General features: G+C 46.8%; 1 protein-coding gene across 3 annotated transcripts in view; it reads right to left on the minus strand.

The window, feature by feature from the left end:
* Positions 1 to 3,625, minus strand: part of MACROH2A1 (macroH2A.1 histone) — an 80,619-nt gene extending 76,994 nt beyond the window's left edge. Inside the window, exon 1 of one of the 3 annotated variants that reach the window (XM_065874760.1) lies at positions 3,416 to 3,625. The gene's annotated coding sequence lies outside the window, so the exon portion shown is untranslated. The remainder of the gene's footprint in view (positions 1 to 3,415) is intronic. The other 2 variants (XM_065874763.1, XM_065874762.1) reach the window with 2 other exon arrangements.
* Between the last annotated feature and the right edge of the window lie 6,931 nt (positions 3,626 to 10,556).

Raw genomic sequence — 10,556 nt, forward strand, 5'->3', positions numbered from 1 at the left:
GGATTAAAAAATTTCACCTCTGCAAACCCACTCCATGATGTGCTTCCTGAGTGACACTAAAGGAACCAGCACTATTCTTCAACAACAGTAAGGCACCGTCTGCCTGCTTCATAAGGACATTTTCCTTCAAACCTCCTCTCCCTTTTAAAGGTTGTGCGAAACTCAGAGAGAATCACTCCAATGGAAGGCCATCAGAGGAAAATGTGAGCTTCAGTAGGGCAAGACCCTGGTGAGGCTTGGCATCTAGAAGCTATTCAATATTTGCTGAACTGATGAAGCATTCCCAATAAAGGATATCTGACCACATCTTCCTCCTACTCAGAGCCTTCAAAGGCTTGTGACTGCTCTTAGGAAGAAGTTTAAATCCTTCCGTGTGTTTCTGATCAGGATCCTCTGTGATTTGGTCTGTTTGGCCCTCTGGCTTCACCTGACTCCCCTCTAGAATCCAGCCATCCTGAGCACTCTGGCAGTTCCCCCATATGACCTCTGTTCTCATTGTTCTCAGACTCTGCACATGTGGGGCAGGTCTCAAACGCTTGTCCCCACCTGCCCTCCTTTGCCCAGCCAACTCTTACTTGGCCTTTCCGTGCCTGGTAAGGGCTTGCTCCTGAATAGGCTACTGTCTGGGAGCTGCTATGGGATCTACTGTGGCCTCCTGTACTGACCCTGCAATGGCTGCTTGCCTGCCTTCTCCTCCTCATATCAGCTTCCCAAGGATAAGAATTGGGCATTTCTTTTTTTTTTTTTTTTTTCTTCTTTACTAGATTACCAGTTTATTATAAAAGGATATAACTTGGAACAGCCTGATGGAAGAGATACATAGGACAAGGTCTGGGGAAGGGCATGGAGCGTCCATGCCCTCTCCAAGTGTGCCACTCTCTCCAAACCTCCACTTGTTCACCAACCTGGATGTTCTCTGAACCCTGTCCTTTGGAGGTTTTATGGAGGCTTCATTACATAGGAGGCACGACTGACCAAATTACTGGCCACTGGTGACTGATTCAACCTCCAGCCCCCTCCCCTCCTGGGAGGTGGGGGGACATGGCAATACTGGACATTTCTTGATCAGGTTCTTTCCCCTAGTGCCTGACCCTCAAGAAAATGATTCTCAAGAAATATTTACTGAAAGCTGCAAGACACTTATCTGGAAGGCCTGATCCAAGTTAACAAGCTACACAACTCTTTGGAATGAAGAGCTGACGCACTTGGGCTCACTCATAAGAGCTGGGGTGGGGCCCAATGTATTTCTAAACCTACAGAACTTGGGAAGGACCCATAAGACAGGTGTGGGCCCCACTGAGCCCTGCCCCTTCCCAGTCCATGTGCCAAGAATGGGGCTCTGAAAAAGCTGACATAAACCCAAAGGCACACTCAAATGAGAGCTAGAGGCTGCTGAAATTCTGATAAACACCACATATAGATGCTTGTTGGGTTTTGTCAGGTTCGGTTTTCAGTTTATGCTTCTGTTTATTTAAATAAAGCTCCTTTAAATGGCTTGGGGCAGCATTAACTCTGAAGCTATTAAAGGCAGGTCTGAGAATACATGTATGTAGTCCAAGTCTCTCTTGGAAGGAAGGGATGAGGGATCTTCCAGAGATCTGCTGTCTGGAGGACCAGAAGAAACCAAAAGATTGAGACGTACCCCTCCCTGACCCTGGTCCATTTGTTATAGACCAAGCCAGTGACTTATAGTTGTGTAAAGTGTAGAGTGTCATGTGTGATGTTCCAGACAACTCTTAAAGTTTAATAAAATGTGAGCCATCCCTTCCTCATTCCAAAGGCCCTCCCTGCCTCAAACAATTTTCACATACTTTAACCCCTTCCCTCCTACTAAACGCCTTTATCTAGGGATCAGCATTAACAATGGTAAGAGATTAAAACAATAACAAAGTGGAAAGATTTCCCACTCTCCTCCTAAAACTAGAGTAAAGAAAAATTTAAAGTCTTGAGGATTTAAAAAAAGAAAGAAAGAAAAACAGGTTGAAAAACACATTTATCCTCATCGGGTAGCCTCTTGTACAAGACTGAGATGCTACTGCCCAGCTTTGGTTAGTTGTGTACAATGGGTATTAATTCCAGTTGCAGGTATAAGGTGTCCATTTCAGAGCTAATAACTCCTCTGAAAGCAGACAAGTAACCGAAACGTGGCCATGGATTCCATCTAATTCACAACTAGAGTCTCCCACTCAAACCTAAAACTGTTCAAAATTCCGAGTCCCTAGAGCAGGAAGCCTTGTAACAAAGCACTTTCCCCCATCTTTAATGATAAAACCTCAAACCACAAGGGTAGAAGAAAGAGAGAAGCTAGCAGAAGTGCCCCTCTGTCTATTCTTATATGCTGTTTACTGGATCATTAAAGTCTTACAAGGACTTCGTGGTAATTTTAATTATTGAATTTAAGGCTTGTCTCAGCTGTTTGTATCAATACATAAGTCTCTTACTTTCAAACTCAGGAATATTTTTCCCTAACATCTTGTCTAAAAGAACCTTCCAAGCAATCTACTGACAAGATCCTTGAGTGATCTGTGGTCTCTGCAGGAGTGGAGGTGGGGCGCGCCATTCGGCACACCTGTTGTCAGGTGGCATGGCCAACAGCATCCTGCACACTCACCTCCTCACTCCACCCCACCCCCAGCGAGTCTCTTCCCTCCCGGCCTTCTCCACCCGAGGAACCTACAGCCTTCCAGCCTTCCGGAGTTACCTTTAAAAAAAAAACTCCCAACCACAAAGCAAACAAAAGGCCGGTCAGAAGACGAGCGAAAGCTAGGGGGGTTCCCGTGGCCCCTCTCCAGGCAGTCCCTGAACAAACCCCTCCCCGCCCCTGCCTGGTTGCAGTCCCGCAAGTATCCCCCAACCCCCCACCCCACCCTCCCAGCAGATACCAGCCAGACGCCTACACCACGGCCACCTGGGGCTCGGGCCCCACTTATTGTGCCGGGGCCGGCAACTCGCCGGCGGACGGGCGCCTCACCAAGTACAACTCCGCGCACAACAGCTCCCGGGCGTCCAGGCCCAGGCCGTCCGGCCAGCTCCCCGCCGCCTCCCGCGGCCCCGAGTCCAGCCCGCCCGCCCCGGGAAGGGTCGCCGGGGGACGGGTTAGGGCTGTCTCCTGCCCACAAAAGCGCTCAGGCGCAGGCAGGAGAACGCGGTTCTAAGAGAAGTTGGCTTCCGGGTTTGCTTTTTGAACAAAACCAGAGGGACTCCCGCGCGGCCGGGGCAGGGCCTGGGAGGGCGCCGTGCGTGCGCGAGGCCCCGGCGTGGGCCGCGCTGAGGCCGGCGGCCCGAGCGCGGCCGTGCGCCGCCCGGTACACGCCAGGCCCGGAGGCTCCCAGGCACCCTCGGCCGGAAGAGCGAGGCGGCCGGACCCGGGCGGCGGGGACGGGGCGCGCGGCGAGGGGGCCTGTGCGGCACTTACGGGGCGGCTTGGCGGCGGCGGCGGCGGCAGCAGCAAGGTGTCTGGCCTGTGCCCTCTCGGCCGCTCGCGCCTTTTCTTCTCCGCGCTCCTGGCTGGCCCGCCCGCCTCCTCGCTTCCCGCCCGCGCGCCCCGCGCTCGCCCCCTCCGCCCGGCTCCGCTGCTGAGTGAACTGGAACCACTAGCTGCGGCCCCGGGATTCCCACAATGCACAGCGCGCCGCTCGTCACATCCCATCCCGTCCCCGCGCGTCCGGCCACCCCTCCCGCTCCACCCGGGCGCCCCGGCCTTGACCCCAAGCCCGCGGCTGCGCGCGCCTTGGCGCGCGCGGGACCCTCCGCGCTATATCGCCTGGATGTCGGTGGGTCAGTCCCCTGGCCGCATCGCGGCCCTGGCTCTGGCCCTCAGCCCTTGGTCAGCTCGCCAGGACACCGAACGCTGGGTCCCGCCCGAGCCGGGGACTCGCCCTGAGCTAAGTCCTGGGAAAGGGTCGGGACCCCGGCAGAGGCACTTCTCCAGCCCGCGTCCCAGCCTGTGCGTCTCGAGTGACACTTACTGAGCGCCTACTGAGGGGGGGCTTTTGCTGCCCATCCCTAGAAGCTTTCCCATTAACGCAGGGAGGGAGGCACGACTGCTGTTACCAGCAAGCACTTTTCCCTCCCCAACCAATGCAAACCTCCCGCGCACTTCAGAACCTCCCGCTGTCTTTAGACGCAAGCCCCCATCAAACCTGGTTTTCCCCACGACCATCTACTGCACACCCCTGGGCTTCTTCATAGTGATCCCTAGAAGTCTGGATCTGCTTTGTTGCATGGAAGGCGTTTACTTCGATTCAGCAAATGTTCACTCTTGGACCCAAGTTGAGATTTACTAATATAAACAGTGATTCTTTATCATCACACACATTTTTTTTTTAACTGCAGACAAGCAGAAAGAGGGGCCGATGCAAAACTTATCTTGTATTCCTAAATTGGTTTTTGGCCTGAAGGCGTTAGTGACCCATCCCAAGGACTTAAATAGGGACCTTTCCTCCCCTTCTCTCCTCTCCCTCCACCAAAGTGTGGAGGGGGAAGCCACCTCAGCACCCAGCTGTGGACCAACTTTAGATAACAATACATACCCTCCGCAGAGTTGTTCTGTGGCTGCTGGAGTTGGTGACGGGAGATTATGAGTCACTGAAGACCCCTCCCTTCCCTCGGGCTGCCCCTGTAGCAGGTGGTGGTAACCTCCTCCCCTCACCAAGATGCTTTAAAAGTTTGCAAAGCAGTGTCCAATACATGCCATTCACACATCCATTAATTCAATTAACTACTGTGGTCATACTTTGTGCCATGCACCAATTTGGGTGATGAAGATGAAGCAGTGAACAGAACAGGCAAAAATCCCTGACCTCCTGAAGTTTGCCGTGTAGTAGGGAAAGAAAGGTTATAGGCAAAAGAGATGATGTGCCAGATGGTGTAAATGCTATAGAGGAAAATAAAGCTGTAATAGGGAAGAAATTTTGTATCCTACTACAAGTTAATCACTAAAAGGGTGTTTCCTATAAGCTTAAATTATATATAATGGCCCATCTCTGCGAACCCTGCCTCCCAGGTAATGAGCATGAAGCTAAAATACCTTTGGTTAGCTCACAGGAACCATCCTTACCAGGCCCACCTGTGAATGACTGCAGGGAGGAAGAAATTAACACATCCCCTCCAGAGGCTGACCAGAACTAGCAAATGTTTGACTTTACTCCCTCCCCTTTTAGTATAAAAGAAGCCTGAATTCTGACTCAGGCAAGATGGTTCTTTGAGGCACAAGTCCACTATCTTCTTGGCTTGCTGGCTTTCTGAATAAAGTCATTATTCCTTGGCCCAACAACTCGTCTCTTGATTTATTGGCCTGTCGTGCAGCAAGGAGTACGAGCTTGGGCTCAGTAACAAAGCAAGGAAGGGGGATAGGAGATATGAGTTGGGGTGCGGTTTCAAACTTTAGAGAAGGCCTCCCTGAGAAGGTGACATTTAAGCAAAGACGTGAATGAATTGAGGGAGCAAGCCAAGTGGATATCTCGGGGAAGAGTATTCCAAGCAGCAGGAGGGCAAATGCAAAGACCCTGAGGCAGAAGAGTCTCTGAAATCATCAAGGTATAGTGAGTGTGTTCTTACCATTAAAAAAGATAACGTGTGACATGATAGAGGTGTTAACTAGTGCTAAGGTGGTAGTCATATGGCAATATATAAATATATCAAATCAACAGGTTGTACACCTTAAACTCACACAATGTTATATGTCAATAATATCTCAATTTTTAAGAAAGGAAGAGTGAGTGTGAGGCTGAAGTGGAATGAGTGAAGGGGAAAATTACAGGAGGTGAAACTGGAGAAATGATATTTCTTTGGGTCCAAAAACAAAAGCATTAAGGATGTGTGAGGACTCCCCCAGGGAAGCTGCAGAGAGGTGTCTGGAAAGGGACAGAGATCACCCCCCACCCCAGTTGCTCTGTCCTTCCCCATTCTTTAGGGAGGTCCCTCAGTTCTGCAGGGGCCAGCCACCAGGTGAGGCTTCTGTAGGCCACAGCAAGTCGGGAGGATGCCAGACTTCAATAATTCACTCAACAAACACTTGCTGAGCACCTGCTGTGGACCAGGCTCCTTCCAGGAGAAAACCCCTCTAGGTGCGTTGCCACACTGCCCAGGCTCTGGTCCGAAACATAAGCAGTACTCCTAGAAACTTAACAAGAGAGAGCAGCTGGGCTGTAGGGAAGGCCAGGCATGTGTGGAGAGGAGGAGATGCCTGCAGCCTGCTGGTGTCTGGCTGTTTACAGACCTGAGGCTTCCTCTTCCCCAGGTCCTTAGTGATGGCTAAGACCAGACACAGAGCAAGAGATCCCAATCTGCAACCCTAGGGCGCCAAGAAGTAATTCACTCACCTCCACCCCAGCTTTGGTTTCTGACTAAATTGATTTCCCTGGTGACATGGGTCATGCCTACAAGGCTGTTTTTTCTTTCCATCTTATTGCACACTTACTATGTGTCAAATCACATGTATCCCATCATTTTCATTTCACATCAGCCCAAGCAGGCACACTATTTCTGGGACATTTCTATCCCCAGTTTACAGATGAAGACACTATAGATTTGGAAAGCTAAGAAATATGCTGGAGATCACAGAGCAGGTAGGCTGGCGCTGGAGTTCAAATCCAAGTTCATCTGGGACCTGAGTTCTCATGGCTCAGTCCTGAAGAGAGCCCTTCTAGGGGCTTGGTTTCCTCTGCGCCCAGCATCTATCTTCCGCATCCTCCCCGGCCATTCAGAATGGGTCTTTTTGTCCCCACTGAGTCATGCACTGTTGTCCTTGGGTTAGAGTCTATACCCCTCCAAGAGGTGGTCTTAGTGCCATCCCCCCTCACACTCCCCGCCCCCCCACCACAGTGTGCCATGCTCATAGAACTCACTAGGAATATTGTCCCTGGGAGCAGTTCAAGATGCCCTCTCTCCAAAAGGCTCCACCACCCTTTCTCTTCCCCTCTAACTTGTGTGCTCTGTTCTTCTACCTCGGTGACATGCACTCTCCCCTAATCTGGCTCAGAGGGTTCCACCGGCATTTTTTTTCTCCAATTGCAAAATAAATGCATGCTTACTATGTAAAACTTGGAAAATAAAAATGCTCAAAAAAAGAAAAATCACCCTAAGTATACCACTGGGAGAGAACCACTGCTCCCCTTTCAGCCCTTGTATCCGTATCTACCTAATATTAAATGTATTTGGGTTCCTATTGCATTTAGGGCTTGTCACCTGCTTTTGAAACTTAATGGTCCTTTATGAACATTTAACCAGGTATTCTACAACAGCAGTTCTCAAACTATTTGAATTCAAAACGCCTTTATCTTAAATTATTGAGGACTGCAAAGAGCTCTTGTTTATGTGGGTTATATCTGTCAGTATTTGTTCTATTAGAAATTAAAACAGAAAGATCTTAAATATCAATTTATTCATTTTTAAAATGTTAACATATAAACAAGTTACATGTTAATATAAATAATGTATTTGTATAAAAAATAACTATATTCTCCAAACAAACAAAATTTAGTGAGAAGAGTGTCATTGCCTTGCAACTTTGCACATTTCTTTAATGTCTGGTTTAACAGAAAATAGCTAGATTCTCATGTCTCCTGTATTTGGTCGTTGCTATCTATTGTTTTAAGTATAAAAAAATCCAGCCTACATAAAAAAAAAAAACCAGATATGTGTTTGGGAAAAGATAGAAGATTTTAATATCCTTTTCAGATAACTGTGGATGTTCTTCTTTGATACCATACCAAAACCCAAAAAGTAGTAGTTCCTTACAGGTTAATAGCAATGTAGAATCTGAAACCAATGGATAAATTTTTGAATTTGGTAACATAAAAATCCGTTAATCTACTTTTTTATTATTTTGAATGGATTTATTAATCTATCTTATTTGGGGGGGAATGAGCAGAATTCTTAAATTTTACTTTACATTTAAAAAGTCTGCATTAGGACAGAAATAAAGACGCAGATGTAGAGAATGGACTTGAGGACACGGGGAGGGGGAAGGGTAAGCTGGGACGAAGTGAGAGGGTAGCATTGACATATATACACCACCAAATGTAAAATAGATGGCTAGTAGGAAGCAGCTGCATCACACAGGGAGATCAGCTGGGTGCTTTGTGACCACCTAGAGGGGTGGGATAGGGAGGGGATATGGGGATCTATGTATATAGCTGATTCTCTTTGTTATACAGCAGAAACTAACAAACACTGTAAAGCAATTATGCTCCAATAAAGGTGTTAAAAAAGTAAATTAAAAGTCTGCATTAAAAAAAAAAAACACCATAAATCAAGTCCAAGTAGAAATGATAAGCTAGGGAAACATGATTTGTAACTCACACCACAGGCAAAGGACTGATTTCCTTAATAGTCTATCTTATTTTTTTATCCGTTATTTTGATGGATCTTTTAGCCATGCATGATTTGGTATAATCCCTCATTGGTCATTTGGAAAACTGGTTCGCTGAGTTATACAGATCTCCCAGTCTTCCAAATGCGAACTCCTTTCATGGTACAATCAGAAGATCACATTCCTTAATATCACCGCTGATATCAACAGAAGGTTTTTAAGTACTGAGAAGATTTCAAGCTCATGGTGGCAGATACAAATTTCCCAATATTGTAATTTTTCCTTGTAAGTTCAAATTTACCATTGGCAACATAATGTCACAACTACCCTTCTTGAAGTGACAAGTTCATTTTATTCATTTTCAAGAAAATGTCCACCATATACATAGGACTGCATTATGACTTTCCTGGGCCTTAGGCATCTTTACCTTCTTGGGCTCCCTTCCTCCATTTAAAAACAGAAACAAAAACAAACAAAAAACCCCGGCACTGGTGTGAAGACAAATATATTAACATGATATATTACAACTATGCCTCATGGAGGATTCAGCCTTGCACACACCCAAGTCTGAACAACCACAGTTTGTCTGTCAGTCAGGCCCACCTTCTCCATTAGGAACAGAGCCCAGGCCCACATGACTTTATGGGCCCATGAAAATGTTTCAACTTCTTTAAAATCAGAAGAAGAAAAGGAAGGTTACTTCTTTTAGATCGAATAAAATATTTTAAAATATAACATTAATATATTTGTCTTTATACTAACATAGTCATAAAATATAATTGTTATATCTCTTTATAGAGGAAGGGGCCCAAAAAAGCAAAAGTGCCTGGAGCCCATGAAAATATTAGTGTAGCCCTGCTGTCCGTCATGGTCGTTTCAAATAAAAATGGTGTTTCATGAGAAAAGCAGCTAGTTTGGTCCACAACTCAGTCACACAAATGCTTTTTCTCAAGGCAACCATCCTAGTTTGTTATATAGCAGAAGTACTTCACACATACTTCCCAGGTGGTCACAGAGAACATATTAAAATGTAAAATGTGTCTTGAGGGGTCAAGATCAATAGAATCCGTTAATCAATAAGAACAATAAAATTAGTGATTTTTACTGCTTCATCAAGGACATTCTTAAGTGAAACTGTTGGGATTTTTTTTTCTGCGAGTGCTTGGCAATAAATGATAAAATGATGATTAGTAAAGTTTGGTGTCATTGCTGATATGTGCTAAGTCACCAGCAGTTGTACCCACGATTGTTTTTGCACCATTGGTGCAAAGACCAAGACAGTGAAAAAGCTAAATAATGTCTGAGCATTATCATGAAAAGTCTGGGGTCTCAGTGACCTTCAGGGATCTGCAGACCCCATTTTGGGAACCACTGTCCCAAACATCCCGGGCTGTACCATTGTTTAGTTAACCAATTATTATTGGTTATTGTTGTTGTTACTGTTTTTCTTTCAGGCAATTTCCCACCCTATTAGAAAGACCTAATGAATGTCCTTAGAGATGCATCTTTGTGCACATCTGACTGTTGAGGATAAGTTCTTAGAAGCGGAACTGCTGGATCAAAGAGCCATAGTTTACAAGCTTTAACACAGGTAGCCAAATGGCCCTCCAAAGATCTTGGGACAGGGCAGGCAATGGGTGGGATCGAGCATTCGTGCATTTCCCCAGCACCTCCTGGCCCCACCCTGACTGTTCTCCAAGACCTTCGATGATCTGAGAGTCAAATGGTGGGGTGTCACCATTTCCCTGGTTTAGCTTGACCTTATTTGTGGAAGGGCAGGGAGTGGGTCTCTAGTTAGTTCCTAAGCTTTTCATCAACACACTCAAGCAAAGAGAAGTGAATGTGAGTGCTCGAGGGAGTAGAGGAATCCCAGGAAAGAAAAAAAACCTCCCCCCACCATCCTCTGCCCCCCACAAGCAAACAGATGTGGTCTTTTCCATGGAACAGATGCACCACGTCTCCTCTCTTCCACTGGAGCCTTTCTTCCTTACTTCATTACTGCAGAGGTAAGTTCTCTCTCTTTGATCTGTAATTGGCGGTAAGTCTGACTCCTTCCCTTTTTTTCAATGACCCCACCCCCTCCTGTCTTTGTTAGGCAGCTAATGCCCCTCTCTAAGAGGAGTACAGATGAAAATTTACCCTTAATTGGGAACAACAAAGGGACCAAGGAAAACCATCAGGGCTACATTACCGTTTTCCAGGCCTAGAGGCATCTCTAGATTTAAATATTCCCCCCCCCCCA

This window comes from Phocoena phocoena, chromosome 3 (genome assembly GCF_963924675.1).
Source record: "Phocoena phocoena chromosome 3, mPhoPho1.1, whole genome shotgun sequence".
Lineage (NCBI taxonomy): Eukaryota > Metazoa > Chordata > Mammalia > Artiodactyla > Phocoenidae > Phocoena > Phocoena phocoena.